The sequence below is a fragment of the Pseudophryne corroboree genome, chromosome 6 (genome assembly GCF_028390025.1).
Source record: "Pseudophryne corroboree isolate aPseCor3 chromosome 6, aPseCor3.hap2, whole genome shotgun sequence".
Classification (NCBI taxonomy): domain Eukaryota; kingdom Metazoa; phylum Chordata; class Amphibia; order Anura; family Myobatrachidae; genus Pseudophryne; species Pseudophryne corroboree.
This window is the reverse complement of record NC_086449.1, coordinates 252743016-252770214: the sequence shown is the minus strand read 5'-3', so window position 1 is coordinate 252770214 and position 27199 is coordinate 252743016. Positions and strand designations below refer to the sequence as shown.

Genomic DNA, 27199 nt, shown 5'->3' with positions numbered 1-27199 from the left:
ACGCAATTCCTTCCATAAGCTCATCCACTCAGGTGTCGACTCCTTATGGGGGTGACAACTCTATAATAGGCAATTGCTCCGCCTCCATCTCATTTTCCTCCTCAAACATGTCGACACAATCGTACCGACACACCGCACACACACAGGGAATGCTCTGATAGAGGACAGGACCCCACTAGCCCTTTGGGGAGACAGAGGGAGAGTATGCCAGCACACACCAGAGCGCTATATATAGACAGGAATACCACTATAAAATGTGCTTTTCCCTTTATAGCTGCTGTTAGTATTAAAACTGCGCCAAATTAGTGCCCCCCTCTCTTTTTTACCCTTTTCTGTAGTGCAGGACTGCAGGGGAGAGTCAGGGAGACGTCCTTCCAGCGGAGCGGTGATGGAAAATGGCGCCCGTGTGCTGAGGAGATAAGGCCGCCGAGAAGGGGGCGGAGCCTTTCTCCCGCTTTTTGGTGAGTTCTGGCAGGGGTTAAAATACATCCATATAGCCCTGGGGGTTATATGTGGTGTATTTATGCCAGCCAAGGTGTTTACATTGCTGCTCAGGGCGCCCCCCCCCTAGCGCCCTGCACCCTCAGTGACCGAAGTGTGAAGTGTGCCTGAGTAACAATGGCGCACAGCTGCAGTGCTGTGCGCTACCTTGTTGAAGACTGATGTCTTCTGCCGCCGATTTTTCCGGACCTCTTCTTGCTTCTGGCTCTGTAAGGGGGCCGGCGGCGCGGCTCTGGGACCGAGCTCCGAGGCTGGGCCTGTGTTCGGTCCCTCTGGAGCTAATGGTGTCCAGTAGCCTAAGAAGCCCAAGCTGGCTGCAAGTAGGCAGGTTCGCTTCTTCTCCCCTTAGTCCCTCGATGCAGTGAGCCTGTTGCCAGCAGGTCTCACTGAAAATAAAAAATAAGAATTTACTTACCGATAATTCTATTTCTCGGAGTCCGTAGTGGATGCTGGGGTTCCTGAAAGGACCATGGGGAATAGCGGCTCCGCAGGAGACTGGGCACAAAAAGTAAAACTTTAGGATCAGGTGGTGTGCACTGGCTCCTCCCCCTATGACCCTCCTCCAAGCCTCAGTTAGGATACTGTGCCCGGACGAGCGTACACAATAAGGAAGGATTTTGAATCCCGGGTAAGACTCATACCAGCCACACCAATCACACTGTACAACCTGTGATCTGAACCCAGTTAACAGTATGATAACAGCGGAGCCTCTGAAAAGATGGCTCACAACAATAATAACCCGATTTTTGTAACTATGTACAAGTAATGCAGATAATCCGCACTTGGGATGGGCGCCCAGCATCCACTACGGACTCCGAGAAATAGAATTATCGGTAAGTAAATTCTTATTTTCTCTATCGTCCTAGTGGATGCTGGGGTTCCTAAAAGGACCATGGGGATTATACCAAAGCTCCCAAACGGGCGGGAGAGTGCGGATGACTCTGCAGCACCGAATGAGAGAACTCCAGGTCCTCCTTAGCCAGGGTATCAAATTTGTAGGATTTTACAAACGTGTTTGCCCCTGACTAAATAGCCGCTCGGCAAAGTTGTAAAGCCGAGACCCCTCGGGCAGCCGCCCAAGATGAGCCCACCTTCCTTGTGGAATGGGCATTTACATATTTTGGCTGTGGCAGGCCTGCCACAGAATGTGCAAGCTGAATTGTATTACACATCCAACTAGCAATAGTCTGCTTAGAAGCAAGAGCACCCAGTTTGTTGGGTGCATACAGGATAACAGCAAGTCAGTTTTCCTGACTCCAGCCGTCCTGGAACCTATACTTTCAGGGCCCTGACAACATCCAGCAACTTGGAGTCCTTCAAGTCCCTAGTAGGCGCAAGGCACCACAATAAGCTGGTTCAGGTGAAACACTGACACCACCTTAGGGAGAGAACTGGGGACGAGTCCGCAGCTCTGCCCTGTCCGAATGGACAAACAGATATGGGCTTTTTTGAGAAAAAACCCACCAATTTGACACTCGCCTGGCCCAGGCCAGGGCCAAGAGCATGGTCACTTTTCATGTGAGATGCTTCAAATCCACAGATTTGACTGGTTTTAAACCAATGTGATTTGAGGAATCCCAGAACTACGTAGAGATCCCACAGTGCCACTGGAGGCACAAAAGGGGGTTGTATATGCAATACTCCCTTGACAAACTTCTGAACTTCAGGAACTGAAGCCAATTCTTTCTGGAAGAAAATCGACAGGGCCGAAATTTGAACCTTAATGGGCCCCAGTTTGAGGCCCATAGACACTCCTGTTTGCAGGAAATGCAGGAATCGACCGAGTTGAAATTTCTTCGTGGGGCCTTCCTGGCCTCACACCACGCAACATATTTTCGCCACATGTGGTGATAATGTTGTGCGGTCACCTCCTTCCTGGCTTTGACCAGGGTAGGAATGACCTCTTCCGGAATGCCTTTTTCCCTTAGGATCCGGCGTTCCACCGCCATGCCGTCAAACGCAGCTGCGGTAAGTCTTGGAACAGACATGGTACTTGCTGAAGCAAGTCCCTTCTTAGCGGCAGAGGCCATAAATCCTCTGTGAGCATCTCTTGAAGTTCCGGGTACCAAGTCCTTCTTGGCCAATCCGGAGCCATGAGTATAGTTCTTACTCCTCTACGTCTTATAATTCTCAGTACCTTAGGTATGAGAAGCAGAGGAGGGAACACATACACCGACTGGTACACCCATGGTGTTACCAGAACGTCCACAGCTATTGCCTGAGGGTCTCTTGACCTGGCGCAATACCTGTCCCGTTTTTTGTTCAGACGGGACGCCATCATGTCCACCTTTGGTATTTCCCAACGGTTCACAATCATGTGGAAAAACTTCCCGATGAAGTTTCCACTCTCCCGGGTGGAGGTCGTGCCTGCTGAGGAAGTCTGCTTCCCAGTTTCCACTCCCGGAATGAAACACTGCTGACAGTGCTATCACATGATTTTCCGCCCAGCGAAAAGTCCTTGCAGTTTTTGCCATTGCCCTCCTGCTTCTTGTGCCGCCCTGTCTGTTTACGTGGGCGACTGCCGTGATGTTTTTCCCACTGGATCAATACCGGCTGACCTTGAAGCAGAGGTCTTGCTAAGCTTAGAGCATTATAAATTTACCCTTAGCTCCAGTATATTTATGTGGAGAAAAGTCTCCAGACTTGATCACACTCCCTGGAAATTTTTTCCTTGTGTGACTGCTCCCCAGCCTCTCGGGCTGGCCTCCGTGGTCACCAGCATCCAATCCTGAATGCCGAATCTGCGGCCCTCTAGAAGATGAGCACTCTGTAACCACCACAGGAGAGACACCCTTGTCCTTGGATATAGGGTTATCCGCTGATGCATCTGAAGATGCGATCCGGACCATTTGTCCAGCAGATCCCACTGAAAAGTTCTTGCGTGAAATCTGCCGAATGGAATTGCTTCGTAGGAAGCCACCATTTTTACCAGGACCCTTGTGCAATGATGCACTGACACTTTTCCTGGTTTTAGGAGGTTCTTGACTAGCTCGGATAACTCCCTGGCTTTCTCTTCCGGGAGAAACACCTTTTTCTGGACTGTGTCCAGAATCATCCCTAGGCACAGCAGACGTGTCGTCAGGATCAGCTGCGATTTTGGAATATTTAGAATCCATCCGTGCTGTTGTAGCAGTATCCGAGATAGTGCTACTCCGACCTCCAACTGTTCCCTGGACTTTGCCCTTATCAGGAGATCGTCCAAGTAAGGGGTAATTAAGACGCCTTTTCTTCGAAGAAGAATCATCATTTCGGCCATTACCTTGGTAAAGACCCGGGGTGCCGTGGACAATCCAAACGGCAGCGTCTGAAACTGACAGTGACAGTTCTATACCACGAACCTGAGGTACCCTTAGTGAGAAGGGCAAATTTGGGACATGGAGGTAAGCATCCCTGATGTCCCGGGACACTATAGAGTCCCCTTCTTCCTGGTTCGTTATCACTGCTCTGAGTGACTCCATCTTGATTTGAACCTTTGTAAGTGTTCAAATTTTTTTAGATTTAGAATAGGTCTCACCTAGCCTTCTGGCTTCAGTACCACAATATAGTGTGGAATAATACCCCTTTCCTTGTTGTAGGAGGGGTAATTTGATTATCACCTGCTGGGAATACAGCTTGTGAATTTTTTCCCATACTGCCTCCTTGTCGGAGGGATACCTTGGTAAAGCAGACTTCAGGAGCCTGCGAGGGGGAAACGTTTCGACATTCCAATCTGTACCCCTGGGATACTACTTGTAGGATCCAGGGGTCCTGTACGGTCCCAGCGTCATGCTGAGAGCTTGGCAGAAGCGGTGGAAGGCTTCTGTTCCTGGGAATGGGCTGCCTGCTGCAGTCTTCTTCCCTTTCCTCTATCCCTGGGCAAATATGACTCTTATAGGGACGAAAGGACTGAGGCTGAAAAGACGGTGTCTTTTTCTGCAGAGATGTGACTTAGGGTAAAAACGGTGGATTTTCCAGCAGTTGCCGTGGCCACCAGGTCCGATGGACCGACCCCAAATAACTCCTCTTCCTTTATACGGCAATACACCTTTGTGCCGTTTGGAATCTGCATCACCTGACCACTGTCGTGTCCATAAACAACTTCTGGCAGATATGGACATCGCACTTACTCTTGATGCCAGAGTGCAAATATCCCTCTGTGCATCTCGCATATATAGAAATGCATCCTTTAAATGCTCTATAGTCAATAAAATACTGTCCCTGTCAAGGGTATCAATATTTTTAGTCAGGGAATCCGACCAAGCCACCCCAGCTCTGCACATCCAGGCTGAGGCGATCGCTGGTCGCAGTATAACACCAGTATGTGTGTATATACTTTTATATGATATTTTCCAGCCTCCTGTCAGCTGGCTCCTTGAGGACGGCCCTATCTATAGACGGTACCGCCACTTGTTTTGATAAGCGTGTGAGCGCCTTATCCACCCTAAGGGGTGTTTCCCAACGCGCCCTAACTTCTGGCGGGAAAGGGTATACCGCCAATAATTTTCTATCGGGGGGAACCCACGCATCATCACACACTTCATTTAATTTATCTGATTCAGGAAAAACTACAGGTAGTTTTTTCACATCCCACATAATACCCTCTTTTGTGGTACTTGTAGTATCAGAAATATGTAACACCTCCTTCATTGCCCTTAACGTGTGGCCCTAATAAGGAATACGTTTGTTTATTCACCGTCGACACTGGATTCAGTGTCCGTGTCTGTGTCTGTGTCGACCGACTAAGGTAAACGGGCGTTTTAAAACCCCTGACGGTGTTTTTGAGACGTCTGGACCGGTACTAATTGTTTGTCGGCCGTCTCATGTCGTCAACCGACCTTGCAGCGTGTTGACATTATCACGTAATTCCCTAAATAAGCCATCCATTCCGGTGTCGACTCCCTAGAGAGTGACATCACCATTACAGGCAATTGCTCCGCCTCCTCACCAACATCGTCCTCATACATGTCGACACACACGTACCGACACACAGCACACACACAGGGAATGCTCTGATAGAGGACAGGACCCACTAGCCCTTTGGAGAGACAGAGGGAGAGTTTACCAGCACACACCAAAAAACGCTATAATTATATAGGGACAACCTTATATAAGTGTTTTCCCTTATAGCATCTTTTTATATATTTCTAACGCCAAATTAGTGCCCCCCCTCTCTGTTTTAACCCTGTTTCTGTAGTGCAGTGCAGGGGAGAGCCTGGGAGCCTTCCCTCCAGCCTTTCTGTGAGGAAAAATGGCGCTGTGTGCTGAGGAGATAGGCCCCGCCCCTTTTTCGGCGGGCTCGTCTCCCGCTCTTCAACGGATTCTGGCAGGGGTTAAATATCTCCATATAGCCCCCGGAGGCTATATGTGAGGTATTTTTTGCCAAAAAATAGGTTTACATTGCCTCCCAGGGCGCCCCCCTCCCAGCGCCCTGCACCCTCAGTGACTGCCGTGTGAAGTGTGCTGAGAGCAATGGCGCACAGCTGCAGTGCTGTGCGCTACCTTAAGAAGACTGAGGAGTCTTCTGCCGCCGATTCTGGACCTTCTTCTCTTTTCAGCATCTGCAAGGGGGCCGGCGGCGAGGCTCCGGTGACCATCCAGGCTGTACCTGTGATCGTCCCTCTGGAGCTAATGTCCAGTAGCCAAAGAAGCCAATCCATCCTGCACGCAGGTGAGTTCACTTCTTCTCCCCTAAGTCCCTCGTTGCAGTGATCCTGTTGCCAGCAGGACTCACTGTAAAATAAAAAACCTAAGCTAAACTTTTCTAAGCAGCTCTTTAGGAGAGCCACCTAGATTGCACCCTTCTCGGCCGGGCACAAAAATCTAACTGAGGCTTGGAGGAGGGTCATAGGGGGAGGAGCCAGTGCACACCACCTGATCCTAAAGTTTTACTTTTTGTGCCCTGTCTCCTGCGGAGCCGCTATTCCCCATGGTCCTTTCAGGAACCCCAGCATCCACTAGGACGATAGAGAAAACCTAAAACTAAACTTTCACTAAGAAGCTCAGGAGAGCCCCTAGTGTGCACCCTTCTCGGCCGGGCACAAAAATCTAACTGAGGCTTGGAGGAGGGTCATAGGGGGAGGAGCCAGTGCACACCAGGTAGTCCTAAAGCTTTACTTTTGTGCCCAGTCTCCTGCGGAGCCGCTATTCCCCATGGTCCTTACGGAGTTTGCAGCATCCACTAGGACGTCAGAGAAAGGTAGGGAAGTATATTAAAGAGTTGAGTCTTTCGGGTAAATTTACTTAAGTGGGAGATTTTTGTAGAGCTGGTGATGTTGCCTATAGCAACCAGATTCTATCTATTATCATTTATCTAGCTGCTTCTAGAAGATAAGTAGAATCTGACTGCTTGCTATGGACAACATCACCAGTTCTAAAAAAAAAAACTCCCACCTTAGTAAATTTACCCTTTTGGGTGGGTCTCGTATGTTTATTTCAGCTATTAAAAACCCCCCACAAAGTTGCATTTATTCTTTCAGCAATGCTTCCTGGTCAGCTGGATAGTGGCAGTGACCTTACAATGAAAACATAGATGGGAATCTTTATCCACTAGATGGCGCTTACTGACGTGAATGAATTCAGTATAATTTTGCATTTCATTTTTCTATTGATTTTATACATTTGATGCAATCTATTGCTTAAAAAAATAATACTTGTTTATGTGCATTATTAAATTCATATTATTATGACACATTGTGTCACATTTATTCAGCCACGATATAAACATTAGCACACTAATTTCCTTTGAGATGGCAAATACGGCCTCTGTATATGTCTATATTTTCCTTCACCTTTTCTTTCAGAGATTTTAAATTCGGAAAGTAACTATATGTTACACAGTATATCAATAATTTGGATTTCTTTAAGTATTTTAGACTTAACTTATTATACAGGTTGAGTATCCCATATCCAAATATTCCGAAATACGGTATATTGCAAACTACAGAATTGTTTGAGTGAGAGTGAGATAGTGAAACCTTTGTTTTCTGATGGCTCAATGTACACAAACTTTGTTTAATACACAAAGTTATAAAAAAATATTGGCTAGAATGACCTTCAGGCTGTGTGTATATGAAACATAAAAGCATTTTGTGCTTAGACTTAGATCCCATCGCCATGATATCTCATTATGATATGCAATTATTCCAAAATACAGAATGATCCGATATCCAAAATACTTCTGGTCCCAAGTATTTTGGATATGGGATACTCAACCTGTATTTGTATTCTCACTATATTTCTATGTATCATATGTAGCCAAACATATTCTACAGCGCTTTACAGAGAATATTCACATCAGTTACTGCCCCAGTGGAGCTTACAATCCACATTCTCTACCACATGTACACACACATTTTTTTTTTTGTCAGAATCAATCCAATTAACCTTCAAGTTTTTGGATTGTGGAAGGAGACCAGAGCTAATCCACTCAAACACAAACATACAAACTCTCCACAATTAGGGCCTTAGTGGCAATTGAACCGAAGACCTTAGTGATGTGAGGCAGTAATGCTAACCACAATGCAAACCGTGCTGCTGCATAAAGAAAACCTATTTGCTGAATTTTGAGGAACTTGCCTAACATTTTGCTATGGGAGGCATGTGGAATGGATACCTAGGATATAAATAGCCCCTTTACACTTACCTACTGTATGATGGCTTCACCAAAGAGCTTTGGAGATTTCCTTCCTTAACAAAAGCATGTCCAACAGGTCAGTGGACACAGGAGCAGAGCACGTATCTAGATCACTGCCTACCACAAAAGACTCCTCAAATTCTCCTTAAACCTGCAGAAATATTAACGCAATAAATTTTTAAGAACTTTCCACCTCACTCCAACAACTGCTTTCACCTACTTCTGCATTCACTTCTCCTGAGACAGCTAAATGACACCTGTACCAGACTCTAGAAATAGTCATTGATAAAGTGGCTCAAGCTACCCATCACACTCCACATAGGCCTAGATGTCAATCGTGGCACTCTAAACTGAGAAGACACCTACAAAAACTGTGATGTAAAGATGAAATTTAGTGGCATAAATCTTGTATTCCAAGTAACATATTTCCAAACTGCCATCTCTGCTCTAACCCCCAATGACTTTTTAATACATTTAAATCACTTCTGAACCATCCATCACCCAACTTATAAGCCACTATCAAGGCGCGAGATCTTGCTTCTAAAGCCCCATACACATTACATGATCCCCGCCGACACTAATATTGGCGGCGGCGGGGACCCGGCATCGGCAAGTGCATACACACTTGTCAATACATGCGGGGAAGGGAGCGATGGCAGGGGGGGCGGCGGCGGCAGCACAACACCCATACTGCATCTGCAGCATGGATGTCGTTAACGAGGACCTCCCTCGTCTGTACATGTTCAGACAAGGGAGGGGGTCGTTAACGGAACGCGCATCGTTAACGACACTGATTGTACACACTGGACGAGAAAGTAAAAGATCTCGCTCAGATTGGCCCTTCTGAGCGAGATCTTTTACTTTCTCGTCTAGTGTGTATGGACCTTTACTTCAAGGACAAAATTGATAAGCTCAGAGATGAAATGGTATGCTCTTCCTCAGCCAGGGACCTGCTCAATTCCCTACCTGAACCCTCTGGTACTCTCTTTTCATTTGATCCCACAAATGAACCTCTTCTCATCCTGCTACTCTACTACCTCTCCTCTTGATCCTATACCCTGCTACTCTACTACCTCTCTCTCCTCTTGATGCTATACCTCACAAATAAGTAAATATCTGTCTCCTGAGCTCATCCCAATCTTAAGTAACATCTGTAATATCTCGCTCTACCAGTATTTTTCCTTTACTGTTCAAGAATGCACTGATTCTGACCCAAACTCTCTCTCAATCTACCATCCCATCTCTCAGCTCCCTTGCCTCTCCAAGCTACTTGAGAGACTTGCCTACACCCGCCTCACACACTTTCTTAACTCACACAATTTGATGGACTAACTTCAGTCAGGCTTCTGTTCCCAACACTTCACAGAGACAGCACTGATTAAAGTAGTAGATTATATGGTCACTGCGAAGTCTGAAAGCCATTCTGCTGCTTTTGACACTGTTGACCACTCTCTTCTCATAAAACACTACAATCCCTAGGTCTTCAAGACACAGCCCTTTCTTGGTTCCTATCTCCCGCACTGATTATTGCAATAGTCTTCTTACTGGTCTTACCAAAAAGAAACTCTCACCACAACAATTTATTGTGAATACAGATGCAAGGCTAATTTTTCTGGCTAGACGTTCATAGACTGCAGATCCACTCTGTCCGTCTCTCCATTGGTTACCTGTATTCTACCGTATCCAAACTAAAATACTTCTACTCACACACAAGGCCATTAACCAAACCTATGTTCAACTCTTCGCTTATCGCAATAACTCCCAACTCAACCTGTTCGCTCTTCACAAGATCTATGGGGCCGATTCAGACCTGATCACTGCTGTGTGTTTTCGCATAGCGGGTGATCAGGTCTGAAATGTGCATGCATATGCACCGCAATGCACAGGCACGCTGGGCCGCAGCAACGGGAGCGCCGGGCAGCAACAGAATGGTGCGAAAAAAGCAATCGCACGGCCGATTGCAAGGTGACTGACAGGAAAAGGCCGTTTGTGGGTGGCAACTGGCCGTTTTAAAGGAGTGTCCGGAAAAACGCAGGAGGGACCAGGCGTTTGGAGGGAGTGTTTCTGACGTCAGCTCCGCCCCATATCATCACACTGGAAGAGTAAGTCATGGCCTGTGCAGAGACTGCACAAACTCCTGTTAGTGCAGCTCTCCTGCACATGGGATCGCACCCCTGCACAGCGATTTCCCCCTCCCCCTGTAGGCGGCGACTACATGATCGCAGGGATGCAAAAAACGCACCCTAGCAATAAGGTCTGAATTAGCCCCTATGTCTCTCATCCACACTCATTACTCACTCCCATTCAGGATTGCAGAACTTTCTCCGGGCTGCACTCACTCTGTGGTATGCCCTACCACACACAATAAGACTCTAACCTTCAATCGTTCCCTAACCTCTTCAGGCAAGCGTATCAAATTCTAGAACCACTCACATAACCTCCATAAGCTTTCCTATCTAATTATATCCCCACTGTACAGTCCACACATATACTCACATATTTTATCTTCCTTCGCTTTCACTTCCTCCTTATTTTAACATCAGAGGTTATTCAATTACAGACCCTTTTTTCTTGTGCGGTAAATCTACCGCTAATATGTGTTAACCCATAGTTTCTGGGAAAGGTACCTGGAGCTATGGCTTAACACATTTGTGGCACCTGCAGGAAGAACACTGACCACAGATTTCTGTTCTTGCTTCCCTCAGGCTGGAACAGAAACCCACGTTAAGTGTGGCTTGTGGATTTATCGCGGGCTGCAACTGAATAGCCCCGGAGGACAAATTAGACAGCAGTTAATTACAGAGGCTAATTGAACCCGGCTTCTAGAAGTACTTATCTATCCGGTGTGGGAAGAGCTCAACAGTTTTCCCAGTACCTCAGAAAATTATCCAGAAATTCATTTTTTCTCCATTTTCCTTCTCTGGTGAAAACTTGGAAATATGGAAGGAGGAAAATCACATTGGTAGGTGTTGAACCAAACTAATAAATGATGACATGGCACTTAAGAGATGTCAAAACCTCCCCCTGGTTTATTGTGAACACCACCCCAGACATCAGTTCTCGTATGGATGTGCATAAGAGTGTCATTAAAGGTGCACTGATCAAGCATAGTTCTTTCTTAAAAAAGGAAAGCTAGCTATATATTTGCAAGCTTCTATACAAGATCAGAATGCTGTAAGAGCACATAACAAAGCCTTTGTAAAGGAGTGAAAGTCTGTTAGAGATTGATTGAAAAGACACCACCTTAACATGTACACACTGGGAGTCATTCCGAGTTGATCGCACGGTAGCAGTTTTTTGCAGCCGTGCGATCAGATAGTCGCCGCCTATGGGGGAGTGCATTTTAGCATAGCAAGTGTGCGATCGCTTGTGCAGGGGAGCTGTGCAAAAAGATTTTGTGCAGTTTCTGAGTAGCTCTGAACTTATTCAGCCACTGCGATCACTTCAGCCTGTCAGGTCCCGAAACTGACGTCAGACACCCACCCTGCAAACGCCTGGACATGCTTGCATTTTCCGCAGCACTCCGAGAAAATGGTCAGGTGCCACTCAGAAATGCCTTCTTGCTGTCAATCACCTTGCGATCGCCGCTGTGATCGCTTTCTTCGTAAGGTCCCGCGCTGCCCGGCGTTTCCCGTCCCCGGGCAGCGAAGTGCCTGCGCATTGCGGTCGCGGCACATGTGCAGTTCAGACCCGATTGCACCGCTGCAAAAAACTGCAGCGTGCGATCGGGTCAGAATGACCCCCTCTGTCCATTGCTACTATTAATTGGATGCATTAGAGAAGCATCTGGAGAAGACGAATGAATTTGACAATCCAGAAGTGAAATTGTAAAAAACTAATCCATAGGTAATACTCCTCTCCACTTCCTCTATCAGTTAGAGTACCACAAGGTACAATCCTAGGTCCTTTATTTTTGTCTCTCTTGGAAAACTAATCAGATCTTTTGGATTTCATATCATTAGTATGCAGATAATACCCAAATTTACCTATCCACTTCAGATATCTCACCACCTCTGTCGCTGCACATTTCCCAATGTTTCTCACCACCGTAAACTAAGGGGCTATTACTAGTTTAAGTCCCTTAGTTTAAGGTGGTGAGAGATGTTCTGTGTAATACAGCCTCCAGTGCTCAAAAATATATAATCATAAAAACGTTTAGGGATACGGCTTCTATGAGTGACTTTAACCCCTTCGGCACCAGCATCTCAGCCACCAAAGTAGAGATAACAATCTCTTTCAATTTCCACATATTCACCATATTCCTGAGCACTGGAGGCTGTATGACACAGAACATCTCTAACCACCTTAAACTAAGGTGCTAATGTAATAGCCTGCAAGCTGACGCTAAGCATGCAGCTTGCAGATAAAAAAAAAAAAATAATAAGAATTTACTTACCGATAATTCTATTTCTCGGAGTCCGTAGTGGATGCTGGGGTTCCTGAAAGGACCATGGGGGATAGCGGCTCCGCAGGAGACAGGGCACAAAAAAGTAAAGCTTTACTAGGTCAGGTGGTGTGCACTGGCTCCTCCCCCTATGACCCTCCTCCAGACTCCAGTTAGGTACTGTGCCCGGACGAGCATACACAATAAGGGAGGCATTTTGAATCCCGGGTAAGACTCATACCAGCCACACCAATCACACCAATCACACCGTACAACTTGTGATCTAAACCCAGTTAACAGTATGACAACAGAAAGGGCCTCTTAAAGATGGCTCCTTAACAATAACCCGAATTAGTTAACAATAACTATGTACAAGTATTGCAGATAATCCGCACTTGGGATGGGCGCCCAGCATCCACTACGGACTCCGAGAAATAGAATTATCGGTAAGTAAATTCTTATTTTCTCTATCGTCCTAAGTGGATGCTGGGGTTCCTGAAAGGACCATGGGGATTATACCAAAGCTCCCAAACGGGCGGGAGAGTGCGGATGACTCTGCAGCACCGAATGAGAGAACTCCAGGTCCTCCTTTGCCAGGGTATCAAATTTGTAAAATTTTACAAACGTGTTCTCCCCCGACCACGTAGCTGCTCGGCAGAGTTGTAATGCCGAGACCCCTCGGGCAGCCGCCCAAGATGAGCCCACCTTCCTTGTGGAGTGGGCTTTTACAGTTTTAGGCTGTGGCAGGCCTGCCACAGAATGTGCAAGTTGAATTGTGTTACAAATCCAACGAGCAATCGACTGCTTAGAAGCAGGTGCGCCCAACTTGTTGGGTGCATACAATATAAACAGCGAGTCAGATTTTCTGACTCCAGCCGTCCTTGCAATGTATATTTTTAAGGCTCTGACAACGTCCAACAACTTGGAGTCCTCCAAGTCGCTAGTGGCCGCAGGCACCACAATAGGTTGGTTCAGATGAAATGCTGATACCACTTTAGGGAGAAAATGCGGACGAGTCCGCAGTTCTGCCCTATCCGAATGGAAGATTAGATAAGGACTTTTATAAGATAAATCCGCCAATTCAGATACTCTCCTGGCAGAGGCCAGGGCTAGTAACATAGTCACTTTCAATGTGAGATATTTCAAATCCACCTTTTTCAATGGTTCAAACCAATGGGATTTGAGGAAATCTAAAACTACATTTAGATCCCACGGTGCCACCGGAGGCACCACAGGAGGCTGTATATGCAGTACTCCCTTGACAAAAGTCTGGACCTCAGGGACAGAGGCCAATTCTTTTTGGAAGAATATTGACAGGGCCGAAATTTGAACCTTAATGGATCCCAATTTGAGACCCATAGATAATCCTGATTGCAGGAAATGTAGGAAACGACCCAGTTGGAATTCCTCCGTCGGAACCTTCCGATCCTCGCACCACGCTACATATTTTCGCCAAATGCGGTGATAATGTTTCACGGTGACTTCCTTCCGTGCCTTAATCAAGGTAGGAATGACTTCTTCTGGAATGCCTTTCCCTTTTAGGATCTGGCGTTCAACCGCCATGCCGTCAAACGCAGCCGCGGTAAGTCTTGAAAAAGACAGGGACCCTGCTGTAGCAGGTCCCTTCTCAGAGGTAGAGGCCACGGTTCGTCCGTGAGCATCTCTTGAAGTTCCGGATACCAAGTCCTTCTCGGCCAATCCGGAACCACTAGTATTGTTCTTACTCTTCTTTGCCGTATGATCTTCAATACCTTTGGTATGAGCGGCAGAGGAGGAAACACATACACTGACTGGTACACCCAAGGAGTTACCAGTGCGTCCACAGCTATTGCCTGTGGATCTCTTGACCTGGCGCAATATTTGTCCAGTTTCTTGTTGAGGCGAGACGCCATCATGTCTACAATTGGTCTTTCCCAACGGTCTATTAACATGTTGAAGACTTCTGGATGTAGACCCCACTCTCCCGGATGAAGATCGTGTCTGCTGAGGAAGTCTGCTTCCCAGTTGTCCACGCCCGGGATGAACACTGCTGACAGTGCTATCACGTGATTCTCCGCCCAGCGAAGAATCTTGGCAGCTTCTGCCATTGCACTCCTGCTTCTTGTGCCGCCCTGCCTGTTTACATGGGCGACCGCCGTGATGTTGTCCGACTGAATCAACACCGGCTTTCCTTGCAGGAGAAGTTCCGCCTGGCTTAGAGCATTGTAGATTGCTCTTAGTTCCAGAATGTTTATGTGAAGAGACTTTTCCAGACTCGTCCATACTCCCTGGAAGTTTCTTCCTTGTGTGACTGCTCCCCAGCCTCTCAGGCTGGCGTCCGTGGTCACCAGGATCCAATCCTGAATGCCGAATCTGCGGCCTTCTAATAGGTGAGCCTTCTGCAACCACCACAGAAGTGACACCCTTGTCTTTGGTGACAGGGTTATTCGCAGGTGCATCTGCAGATGCGACCCTGACCATTTGTCCAACAGATCCCTTTGGAATATTCTTGCATGGAATCTGCCGAATGGAATTGCTTCGTAAGAAGCCACCATTTTTCCCAGGACTCTTGTGCATTGATGTACTGACACTTTTCCTGGTTTTAGGAGGTTCCTGACCAGATCGGATAACTCCTTGGCTTTTTCCTCTGGAAGGAAAACCTTTTTCTGAACCGTGTCCAGAATCATTCCTAGGAACAGCAGACGAGTTGTCGGGATTAAATGGGATTTTGGAATATTCAGAATCCACCCGTGTTGTCTTAGCACCTCTTGAGATAGTGCTAAAGCTGTCTCCAGCTGTTCTCTGGACCTTGCCCTTATTAGGAGATCGTCCAAGTATGGGATAACTAATACGCCTTTTCTTCGAAGAAGAATCATCATCTCGGCCATTACCTTGGTAAAGACCCGAGGCGCCGTGGACAATCCGAACGGCAGCGTCTGAAACTGATAGTGACAGTTTTGAACAATGAACCTGAGGTACCCCTGGTGTGCGGGGTAAATCGGAACGTGTAGATACGCATCCTTGATGTCCAAGGATACCATAAAGTCCCCTTCTTCCAGGTTCGCTATCACTGCTCTGAGTGACTCCATCTTGAACTTGAACTTTTTTATGTAGAGGTTCAAGGACTTCAGATTTAGAATAGGCCTTACCGAGCCATCCGGCTTCGGTACCACAAATAGAGTGGAATAATACCCCTTTCCTTGTTGTAATAGGGGTACTTTGACTATCACCTGCTGAGCGTACAGCTTGTGAATGGCTTCCAACACCCTCTCCCTTTCGGAAGAGACGGTTGGTAAGGCAGACTTCAGGAAACGATGAGGAGGATCCGTCTCTAATTCCAACCTGTACCCCTGAGATATTATCTGCAGGATCCAGGGGTCTACCTGCGAGTGAGCCCACTGCGCGCTGTAATTTTTGAGACGGCCCCCCACTGTCCCCGAGTCCGCTTGAGAGGCCCCAGCGTCATGCTGAGGTTTTTGCAGGAGCCGGGGAGGGCTTCTGTTCCTGGGAAGGAGCTGCCTGTTGGTGTCTCTTCCCTCTTCCTCTGCCTCGTGGCAGGTACGACAAGCCCTTTGCTCTCTTATTTTTGTAGGAGCGAAAAGGCTGCGGTTGAAAGGTCGGTGCCTTTCTCTGTTGGGGAGTGACTTGAGGTAAAAAAGTGGATTTCCCGGCAGTAGCCGTGGCCACCAAGTCTGATAGACCAACTCCAAATAACTCCTCCCCTTTATACGGCAAAACCTCCATGTGACGTTTTGAATCCGCATCGCCTGTCCACTGTCGTGTCCATAAGGCTCTTCTGGCTGAAATGGACATAGCACTCACCCGAGATGCCAGTGTGCAAATATCCCTCTGTGTATCACGCATATAGATAAATGCATCCTTTATTTGTTCTAACGACAGTAAAACATTGTCCCTATCTAGGGTATCAATATTTTCAATCAGGGATTCTGACCAAACTACTCCAGCACTGCACATCCAGGCAGTTGCTATAGCTGGTCGTAGTATAACACCTGCATGTGTGTATATATTCTTTTGAATAACTTCCATCTTTCTATCTGATGGATCCTTAAGTGCGGCCGTCTCAGGAGAGGGTAACGCCACTTGTTTGGATAAGCGTGTGAGCGCCTTGTCCACCTTAGGGGGTGTTTCCCAGCGCGCCCTAACCTCTGGCGGGAAAGGGTATAATGCCAATAACTTTTTTGAAATTATCAACTTTTTATCAGGAGCAACCCACGCTTCATCACACACGTCATTTAATTCTTCTGATTCAGGAAAAACTGTTTGTAGTTTTTTCACACCATACATAATACCCTGTTTTACGGTATCTGTAGTATCAGCTAAATGTAACGTCTCCTTCATTGCCAAAATCATATAACGTGTGGCCCTACTGGAAAATACGTTTGAATTTCTACCGTCGTCACTGGAATCAGTGCCCGTGTCTGGGTCTGTGTCGACCGACTGAGGCAAAGGGCGTTTTACAGCCCCTGACGGTGTTTGAGGCGCCTGGACAGGCATTAATTGATTGTCCGGCCGCCTCATGTCCTCAACTGACTGTTTAAGGGAAGATAAACCATCACGTAATTCCACAAATAAAGGCATCCATTCTGGTGTCGACCCCCTGGGGGGTGACATCTGCATATTTGGCAATTGCTCCGCCTCCACACCAATATCGTCCTCATACATGTCGACACCACGTACCGACACACACCGCAAACTCACAGGGAATGCTCTAATGAAGACAGGACCCACTAGCCCTTTTGGGGAGACAGAGGGAGAGTCTGCCAGCACACACCACAAAGCGCTATATATACAAGGGATATCCTTATATTAAGTGCTCCCTTATAGCTGCTTTAATATATATATATATAGCCATTAATGTGCCCCCCCTCTCTGTTTTACCCTGTTTCTGTAGTGCAGTGCAGGGGAGAGACCTGGGAGCCGTTCTGACCAGCGGAGCTGTGACAGAAAATGGCGCCGTGTGCTGAGGAGATAGGCCCCGCCCCTTTTTCGGCGGGTTCTTCTCCCTCTATTTTTCCAGTCAGGCAGGGGTTAAATATCTCCATATAGCCCCTATGGGCTATATGTGAGGTATTTTTAGCCTTGTATAAGGTTTATATTTGCCTCTCAGAGCGCCCCCCCCCAGCGCTCTGCACCCTCAGTGACTGCCCAGTGAAGTGTGCTGAGAGGAAAATGGCGCACAGCTGCAGTGCTGTGCGCTACCTTATGAAGACTGAGGAGTCTTCAGCCGCCGGTTTCCGGACCTCTTCACGCTTCAGCATCTGCAAGGGGGTCGGCGGCGCGGCTCCGGGACCGGACTCCACGGCTGGGCCTGTGTTCGATCCCTCTGGAGCTAATGGTGTCCAGTAGCCAAGCAGCAAATCCACTCTGCATGCAGGTGAGTTTACTACTTTCCCCCTAAGTCCCACGTTGCAGTGATCCTGTTGCCAGCAGGACTCACTGTAAAGAAAAAAAAAAAACCTAAACTAAACTTTCTCTAAGCAGCTCTTTAGGAGAGCCACCTAGATTGCACCCTTCTCGTTCGGGCACAAAATCTAACTGGAGTCTGGAGGAGGGTCATAGGGGGAGGAGCCAGTGCACACCACCTGACCTAGTAAAGCTTTACTTTTTTGTGCCCTGTCTCCTGCGGAGCCGCTATCCCCCATGGTCCTTTCAGGAACCCCAGCATCCACTTAGGACGATAGAGAAAATTAAATAAAAAGTAAATGCAGACGCATCGGGAGGAGGTGCCACACATGGCCTGTGGCTTTGTCCTTTGCTGGGTGGCCACCAGCATGTGAGGAGAGGGACCCAGATCTTGCTGCCTATGCAGCGATTTGCGTCCATCTCTGAATCAGGTCCTATATTCCTCACAAAACATTCTCCTGCTGCAGCTCCGCTCTGTCAGTCACCAGGGTCGTCTTAACAGCATTGTAGACCTTGGGCAAAGCAGTGCACTGGGGCACCTACCCATTCAAGGGAATAAATATTTAAAAAAAATAAAAACCATAGCATGCCTCTTCTGCGGTCCCACACAGTCTCCCCACATGCTTCCATACAGCAAATGGCTGTATGCATTCTGATTGGTTGATAGTTCCAGTCATCCACCAATCAGCATGCTGACAGCCATTCACTGTCTGGCTGCATGCTCGGAGGCAGGTAGAGAATGCTGCACTCCGATTGGTGGATAGCTCTAGCTCCAGCCATGCACCATTCAGCATGCTGAATGCCATTCACTGTCTGGCTGCAGGCTTTGAGGCAGGTAGAGAATGCTGCACTCCGATTGGTGAATAGCTCCAGCCATGCACCAATCAGCATGCTGAAAGCCATTCACTGTCTGGCTGCAGTACAAAATGCTGCTAGGCTGGGCTCCACTGGACTGCAGCTGCCCAGTGAGCACATCTAAGATGGCCCTGTCAGTCACTACACAGACCTGAAATCAGGGCTTTCCTACCAGAATCTCCTACCTGCTTTTGCAGCTTTGACAACTTGTTGGCATCTTACGCTTAGTTGCAGATTGCCCAGATCATGTTATGCTATGGCCCTCTGCAAAAAAAAAAAAAATTTTTTAGGTACTATATATCTCCTGGAAAGCCAAAAGTAAACAGTGTGCACAGCACAAAATCCTCACAAGCAGAGGATGTCATATAATGCAACCTATATATTTCTACACAACAAAAGACTTTTTATAATCAATGTATCTCATAATTTATTTATTTTTTTAAAGCATAGAGAAGCATTATCTTACTGAAACATATGGGACAGGGCCGCATGGAGTCTGTTCAGAAGAGCCGACAGCTCGCTCATGTGTACATGGTAAAAATAATGGGGTTTATTCAGATCCGGTTGGAGATAGCGCTGTATGGTGATGCAGCAGGTGGTGTCTATTACAAGCAGACGCCTCCTGCTGCAGTAGTCATCCGACCTGCGTCCTAGGACGCAGCATCAGATCAAAGCACCCATCATCGGGCGGTGTGTGGCACCCACGGTGACGTGCAAGCTGCCTGTCACAGAGGCCTGGAAATCTCCGTCCAGGGACGGTAATCCCTGACCTCTTCCCATCCCCTAAACGGCGGCGACAGTCCTCCATTGTGCCAAACAGAGTCAGATGCCACCCCCTCCCAGCCCCCAAAATGGCATCAGACAGTCAAACACTACAGTCTGATGGCGGGGTGCTTGCGACGTTGCAGGTTGCCACATGCGTAAAATACTGAACATTTGAACTTTGTTCATGACAGCCCCATCTGACTGAGCCCTAATGTGCATGACAACAAGCGGTGATGCCAGATCAGTAATAGCTGTCACAGGAGCACAACACTATGAGCAACTATACTCAGAGGAGTTCATTTGACAATGGCAGATAATAACAACACCCCCCCCCCCCCCCCCCCCCCCCCCCCGTACTGTATGAATAGCAGTTAATACAATGTGATCAGTAAATGGGAACATACGGGGTAGGAATTGGGGGCGCTGTATACATTCAAGCCACGAGGTCCCATAGTGGGTCATGTTTTTGCATGATGTGTAGGCAATGATCCTCACTCATAATTAATTGCACCTCATAGGGGTGCAACAAAAACTAGCTGTGTTAGCGTTTGTATAATTGTTGTTTTTATGCTCATGAACAAGTGAGGCTGCTATGTGACTGGATGGCCCCCAATGGAGAGGCTGCGAATACATCACTGACCTACGGGCAACTTTAAAAATATCCTAAATCCTGAGCATTACTTAGGATAAAATGATAAACTCACAAAGCAATAGAGGAAATGCAAATTCATACAATGATTACTCAGTGGTACAATCATGTTTTGTACCTACACAACACAGACACAGACACACACACACCTATGATAACCCATAAAGGATACAGAAAAGGTGACATATTCTGCACACAGCGCTAAATGACTATTTACATGTATAATACCTACATGCATGTAATGACATGTTACACAGTGATAGCAGTGCCAGGACAGGCTGAGCACAACATGCACACACCAATACACGTACATGTTCCAGGCCCCCGGGTTGCCTGCACAGACGCACACTTACCTCTGCAGACCGCAGCCAGGATTGCGGGGGGCAGGCAGCGGCCGGGGCGAGTGGTACTGAGCCATGGTGACGAGGACAAGACAGCGCAGCAGGGCACGAGAAGCCGCTAAGATTGCACATCCAAATGTTCTGAGACTCTGAGACGGTAGATGCTAGAATCAAGTGGGCTAAGGGACCTTTTCCACTCTGAGACTGACTCATCTGACCTCTCACCCCTCACCCCTGACCCCCTCCGCGTGAAGAGCTCCGGAAATATGGCGCTGGCGCCTGCGCAGTGCGCACGTCACGGGGTGTTGCCGCTGCTGCCTCTGTCACTTCTATATATTGTTAGTTATAATGCCTTGTTTTGTAAGAGTCGGTAATGGAGTCTCGGTGGCCGCTGGCCCCTAACGGGCAGACTGTGCTACCGCCTCGTACTGCATCGTAGATGATGAAAATACGGCACATATAGCGATGATCACACCCGTGTGTTACAGCCCTGCTGTTCCGCCCACTCTCACACAGATCCTCCGGCAACAGCAAATTGGGCTATTGAAGAACTCAATATACCTCCCAGCATCTAGGAGTTTGAAGTAGGAATCGAGCGACATCGTAAGTGGCTAGCACCATCGATGTCCCCTTTTCGATGGACGGGGGGAAAAAAAATAACCTATCGAATTTGAAGTATTCGATGGTTGCCAGCTCTCATGCCCGATGGCTAGCTACTTCTGTGCGGCTGCAGACACTTGGAAGCACAGCAGGCAATCAGCTATTAACTGCACATGCAACGCAATGCGCGTCGCCAAACAACAACAGGCATCGCCGTGCAGCAACAGGCTGATGCAAAAATTTTAATCGCACAGTCATTCACATGTTGATTGCTAGGAAGAGGCCGTTTGTGGGTGGTAACTGACCGTTTCCTGGGAGTGTCAGGGAAAATGCAGGTGTTCCCCTAGCGTTTTCAGGGAGGGTGTGTGACGTCAACTCCGAACCTGATCAGCCCGTTCTGATTGCACTGTAGGAGTAAGTCCTGGGCTGCGCACAGACTGCACACACTTTTAATAACCAGCCACTAGTGAGTGAAGTGCAAACGGATATGTAACTGTCCGCTGACTGAGGGATTTTTTAGCTGCTTGGCATACAGTACACATGCGATCGCATACCTGCATGGCGAATATACACTCCCCTTGGGTGGCGACTATCTGATCGCAGGACTACAATTTTAGCAGCCCAGCAATCAGGTCTAAATCACCCCAAGTGTCCACAGCACAGATAATGTGCACATGTGCAAAGTTCTGAAGGCTTCTGCGCATACGCACAATAAAACCATTGATAGTTACACCTAAGGGCGTTTCTATAAAGGAGGAGTCACGTGTGCAGGCTCCATGTGGGCCCGCTCCCTCTAGCGGCACAGAGACTCTTTGCACTAGGGGGCCCTGGCGCTGTCCCAGTGCCTAGGGCGCATGCGCAGATCTCCGGGAAAATGGTGCAGCAACCATTTTCCCAGTGATTTTACTGTTGCGCATGCACAAAACACTGGGAAAATGGCGCAGCTCTATTTTCCCAGTGATTGCTGCTGCTGCGCCACGGGACTCCGGAAAGTGAGTATTAAACATAATGGGTGCAGGATGTGCGGTGGGGGCACCCCTGGTCCCCAGGGGGCCCGTGTGCATTGCACACACTGCACCCAGTGATTATACCATCCAATGACTGTGATACTACTTGCTATCACATTGCTGGATTTGATGTTCAAAGCCACAGGTTCTCAAACTCTGTCCTCAGACATGCCCCCTGCACCATATTATGCCATACACCGCAATGCCTATGATAAATTATGCCCTAAAGTAAAGCTTCTAATTACTTTTAAACTACCAGCTCGTTGCCAGGGCTTTCATGCGCTGGGTGTCATGCTTGTTGCCAGGAGTTTCATGCGCTGGGTGTCATGTTCATTGCCAGGGGTTTCATGCGCTGGGTGTCATGTTCATTGCCAGGGGTTTCATGCGCTGGGTGTCATGTTCATTGCCAGGGGTTTCATGCGCTGGGTGTCACGCTCATTGCTAGGGGTTTCATGTGCTGGTTGTCATTCTTGTTGCCAGGCGTTTCATGCACTGGGTGTCACGCTCATTGCCAAGGGTAATGCTCGTTGCCAGGGGTGTGTATTCTTGTTCCCCCTCCTCTCATCCATAGTACTCTGCTCGGGGGACAGAGTTTCATGGAATGATACGGTTGCATCACGACGCAACCACATCATTCTGCAAATCTCTTCCCCCGAGCAAAGTACCATGGAAAGGAGGAGGGGAAGCAGGATAGGAGAGCCACCAAGTGCCGCGTGCGATCACACGGCTTGCCCGCCACTAGAAACAGCACTGTCCTCAGGACCCCACCAGGGGCGGATTTAGCAGTGAGGCCGCCCCTAGGCACAACAGTAACAGACGCTCGTAGAACAGAAGTGACAGAAACAGACAAGGTTGCGCTAAGAGGGTGTGATAAAAATTAAACTGAATACGTTCACCACTTGCATTGCACTTGCACTTTTAAATGTTGATGTTGGAAATTGTGATATGTTTTTAATGTATTAAACTGTGCTTCACCATAAGGCATATTTTTCTCTTTAATTTCCTTACATGCACATGAGGATTATATCCACATACGCAAAACGTGGAGGAGAAAAAAGTGGTGAACGTATTCAGTTTTATATTTATCACACCCTCTTAGCGCATCCTTGTCTGTTTCTGTCACTTCTGTTCTACAATTTCTCTATGTGGTGGAGGTTGAGAGTCCCCTCCAAGACGGAATATTGACATACTTGCTGCTATTTCTAAGCGCACCACTATACCCTTTCCTCCACCCCGTGGTTATTTAGTAACAGAGCTACCCCGCCTGCCTAATTTTATTATTTTTATTGATTGGTAATAAGCCCTCATTTGATGATAGCCAATTTAAATAAAGAAAAATAATAAAGAAAAAGCCACTAACTACAACATTTTGATTATGTGTACATACTTATTAAGTAGGATAGCTTACAGGGGCAGTATGTGCATTTCCTACCTGTTTACACTCCATTCAAAATAGCATATGGTACAGTACATAGGCAATATTTCTCATACGTCCTAGAGGATGCTAGGGTCACATCAAGAACCATGGGGTATAGACGGGATCCGCAGGAGACATGGGCACTTTAAGACTTTCAAAGGGTGTGAACTGGCTCCTCCCTCTATGCCCCTCCTCCAGACTCCAGTTTAGAATCTGTGTCCAGTGAGACTGGATGCACTCTGAGGAGCTCTACTGAGTTTCTCTGAAAAAGGTTTTTTTATTTTCAGGGAGTACTGCTGGCAACAGTCTCCCTGCTTCGTGGGACTTAGGGGAGAGAAGTTAGACCTACTTCTGTGAGTTTATAGGCTCTGCTTCTTTGGCTACAGGAAACCATTAGCTCCTGAGGGTCTGATCGCTAGGTACGCCTAGATGCTCGTTCCCAGAGCCCGCCGTCACCCCCCTTGCAGAGCCAGAAGTCAGAAGACTGGTGAGTAGAAGAAGAAAAGAAGACTTCAGTGACGGCTTCTGAGGTACCGCAGCGCTCGCACGCTGCGCGCCATGCTCCCACACAAGCGACACTACAGGGTGCAGGGCGTGGGGGGGGGGGGGGGGGGGGGCCTGGGCAGCATATATGACCTCTATAAGTAACTGGCAAGAGCGGACATAGTGCCAGGGCACTGTCCGGACCCCCGCCAGTATAAAAATGTATTTGAAAAGAGCGGGTCTGAAGCGCGCCATTACGGGGGCGGAGCTTAGCCCTCACAGCACACAGCCCGGCACCGTTTCTCTACACAAGGCTGCAGAGACGCTGGTCCTTCCTCACACTGCTCCATAAGTATCAGGGTGAAAAACGGGGGGGGGGGGGGGGGGGGGGGCACAGTTATTTTGGTGCATTATATGTTAATATTATATGTTAATTATAAAAGCGCTGCAGGTCTGGGGCATTTTCTGTGGTGTATCAGACCGGGATTGAGCGCTGGGGTGTGAGCTGGCAATAACTCCCTCTGTATCTCTCTGACAGGCTTTACTGTGGGTCTGTACCCTATAGGCCCAGTGAGTCTGTGTGTGTTGGGTACACGTGTGTCGGCATGTCTGAGGCGGAGTGCTCTTCCCAGGAGGAGACTATGTTAGGGACACAAACGGCTGTGGGAGTGACCCTGTCGGCACCGCCGACACCTGATTGGGTGAATGTTTTGAGTGCTTTGAATGCTAATGTGGCTCTAATAAGAGATTGGATAAATCTGAGTCTCAGAACCAAGCTTGGAAGAAATCAGTAGAGGATGTGTTGTTACAAGTCCAGACCCCCTCGGGGTCACAAAAATGTTCATTTGCCCAGCTAGCAGACACGGATACCGACATGGACACTGACTCAAGTGTCGACTATAGTGATGCCAGATTAGATCCAAAACTGGCAAAGAGCATTCAGTACATGATTGTGGCATTAAAAGACGTATTACATATCACTGAGGACCCTACTGTTCCTGATACTAGGGTCTGTATGTATAAAGGAAAGAAAATAAGATTTTACTCACCGGTAAATCTATTTCTCGTAGTCCGTAGTGGATGCTGGGGACTCCGTAAGGACCATGGGGAATAGCGGCTCCGCAGGAGACTGGGCACAGCTAAGAAAGATTTAGGACTACCTGGTGTGCACTGGCTCCTCCCACTATGACCCTCCTCCAGACCTCAGTTAGGATACTGTGCCCGGAAGAGCTGACACAATAAGGAAGGATTTTGAATCCCGGGTAAGACTCATACTAGCCACACCAATCACACCGTATAACTCGTGATATGATACCCAGTTAACAGTATGAACATAACAGAGCCTCTCAACAAATGGCTCAACAATAACCCTTCTAGTTAACGATAACTATATACAAGTATTGCAGACAGTCCGCACTTGGGACGGGCGCCCAGCATCCACTACGGACTACGAGAAATAGATTTACCGGTGAGTAAAATCTTATTTTCTCTGACGTCCTAGTGGATGCTGGGAACTCCGTAAGGACCATGGGGAATAGACGGGCTCCGCAGGAGACTGGGCACTCTAAAAGAAAGATTAGGTACTATCTGGTGTGCACTGGCTCCTCCCTCTATGCCCCTCCTCCAGACCTCAGTTAGATTTCTGTGCCCGGCCGAGCTGGATGCACACTAGGGGCTCTCCTGAGCTCCTAGAAAGAAAGTATATGTTAGGTTTTTTATTTTACAGTGAGACCTGCTGGCAACAGGCTCACTGCAACGAGGGACTAAGGGGAGAAGAAGCGAACCTACCTGCTTGCAGCTAGCTTGGGCTTCTTAGGCTACTGGACACCATTAGCTCCAGAGGGATCGACCGCAGGACCCGTCCTTGGTGTTCGTTCCCGGAGCCGCGCCGCCGTCCCCCTTACAGAGCAAGAAGCATGAAGATGGTCCGGAAAATCGGCGGCAGAAGACTTCAGTCTTCACCAAGGTAGCGCACAGCACTGCAGCTGTGCGCCATTGCTCCTCATACACACTTCACACTCCGGTCACTGAGGGTGCAGGGCGCTGGGGGGGGGGGGGGGCGCCCTGAGCAGCAATAAAAAACACCTTGGCTGGCAAAATAATCACAATATATAGCCCCAGAGGCTATATATGTGATAATTACCCCTGCCAGAATCCATAAAAAAGCGGGAGAAAAGTCAGCGGAAAAGGGACGGAGCTATCTCCCTCGGCACACTGGCGCCATTTTCTCTTCACAGTGTAGCTGGAAGACAGCTCCCCAGGCTCTCCCCTGTAGTTTTCAGGCTCAAAGGGTTAAAAAGAGGGGGGGGGCACTAAATTTAGGCGCAATATTGTTTATACAAGCAGCTATTGGGGAAAATTCACTCAGTGATAGTGTTTATCCCTACATTATATAGCGCTCTGGTGTGTGCTGGCATACTCTCTCTCTGTCTCCCCAAATGGCTGTGTGGGGTCCTGTCCTCGGTCAGAGCATTCCCTGTGTGTGTGCGGTGTGTCGGTACGGCTGTGTCGACATGTTGGATGAGGAGGCTTATGTGGAGGCGGAGCAGATGCCGATAAATGGGATGTCGCCCCCTGTGGGGCCGACACCAGAGTGGATGGATAGGTGGAAGGTATTAACCGACAGTGTCAACTCCTTACATAAAAGGCTGGATGACGTAACAGCTGTGGGACAGCCGGCTTCTCAGCCCGCGCCTGCCCAGGCGTCTCAAATACCATCAGGGGCTCAAAAAACGCCTGTTACCTCAGATGGCAGACACAGATGTCGACACGGAGTCTGACTCCAGTGTCGACGAGGTTGAGACATATACACAATCCACTAGGAACATCCGTTACATGATCTCGGCAATGAAAAATGTGTTACGCATTTTCTGACATGAACCCAAGTACCACATAAAAGGGGTTTTATTTTTGGGGAGAAAAAGCAGCCAGTGTTTTGTTCCCCCATCAGATGAATGAATGAAGTGGGTAAAGAAGCGTGGTTTCCCCCGATAAGAAACTGGTAATTTCTAAAAAGTTACTGATGGCGTACCCTTTCCCGCCAGAGGATAGGTCACGTTGGGAGATATCCCTTAGGGTGGATAAGGCCCTCACACGTTTGTCAAAAGGTGGCACTGCCGTCTTAGGATACGTCCACCTTGAAGGAACCTGCTGATAAAAAGCAGGAGGCGATCCTGAAGTCT

The 27199-nt window shown here is 48.0% G+C and overlaps 1 protein-coding gene and 1 long non-coding RNA gene across 6 annotated transcripts in view; one reads left to right on the top strand and one right to left on the bottom strand.

The window, feature by feature from the left end:
• PPIP5K1 (diphosphoinositol pentakisphosphate kinase 1) overlaps positions 1-20724 on the bottom strand; it is a 281975-nt gene extending 261251 nt beyond the window's left edge. For 2 of the 5 annotated variants that reach the window (XM_063925883.1, XM_063925886.1), the window contains exons 1-2: positions 20523-20724; positions 18941-19019 (exon numbers count right to left, since the gene is read on the bottom strand). The gene's annotated coding sequence lies outside the window, so the exon portion shown is untranslated. Of the gene's footprint in view, positions 1-8122; positions 8265-18940; positions 19020-20522 lie in introns of all 5 variants that reach the window. The other 3 variants (XM_063925885.1, XM_063925887.1, XM_063925882.1) reach the window with 2 other exon arrangements.
• A 123-nt stretch (positions 20725-20847) lies between these two features.
• Positions 20848-27199, top strand: part of LOC134931969 (uncharacterized) — a 66641-nt gene continuing 60289 nt past the window's right edge. The window contains exon 1 of the long non-coding RNA XR_010179212.1: positions 20848-21113. This is a non-coding gene — a long non-coding RNA (uncharacterized LOC134931969). The remainder of the gene's footprint in view (positions 21114-27199) is intronic.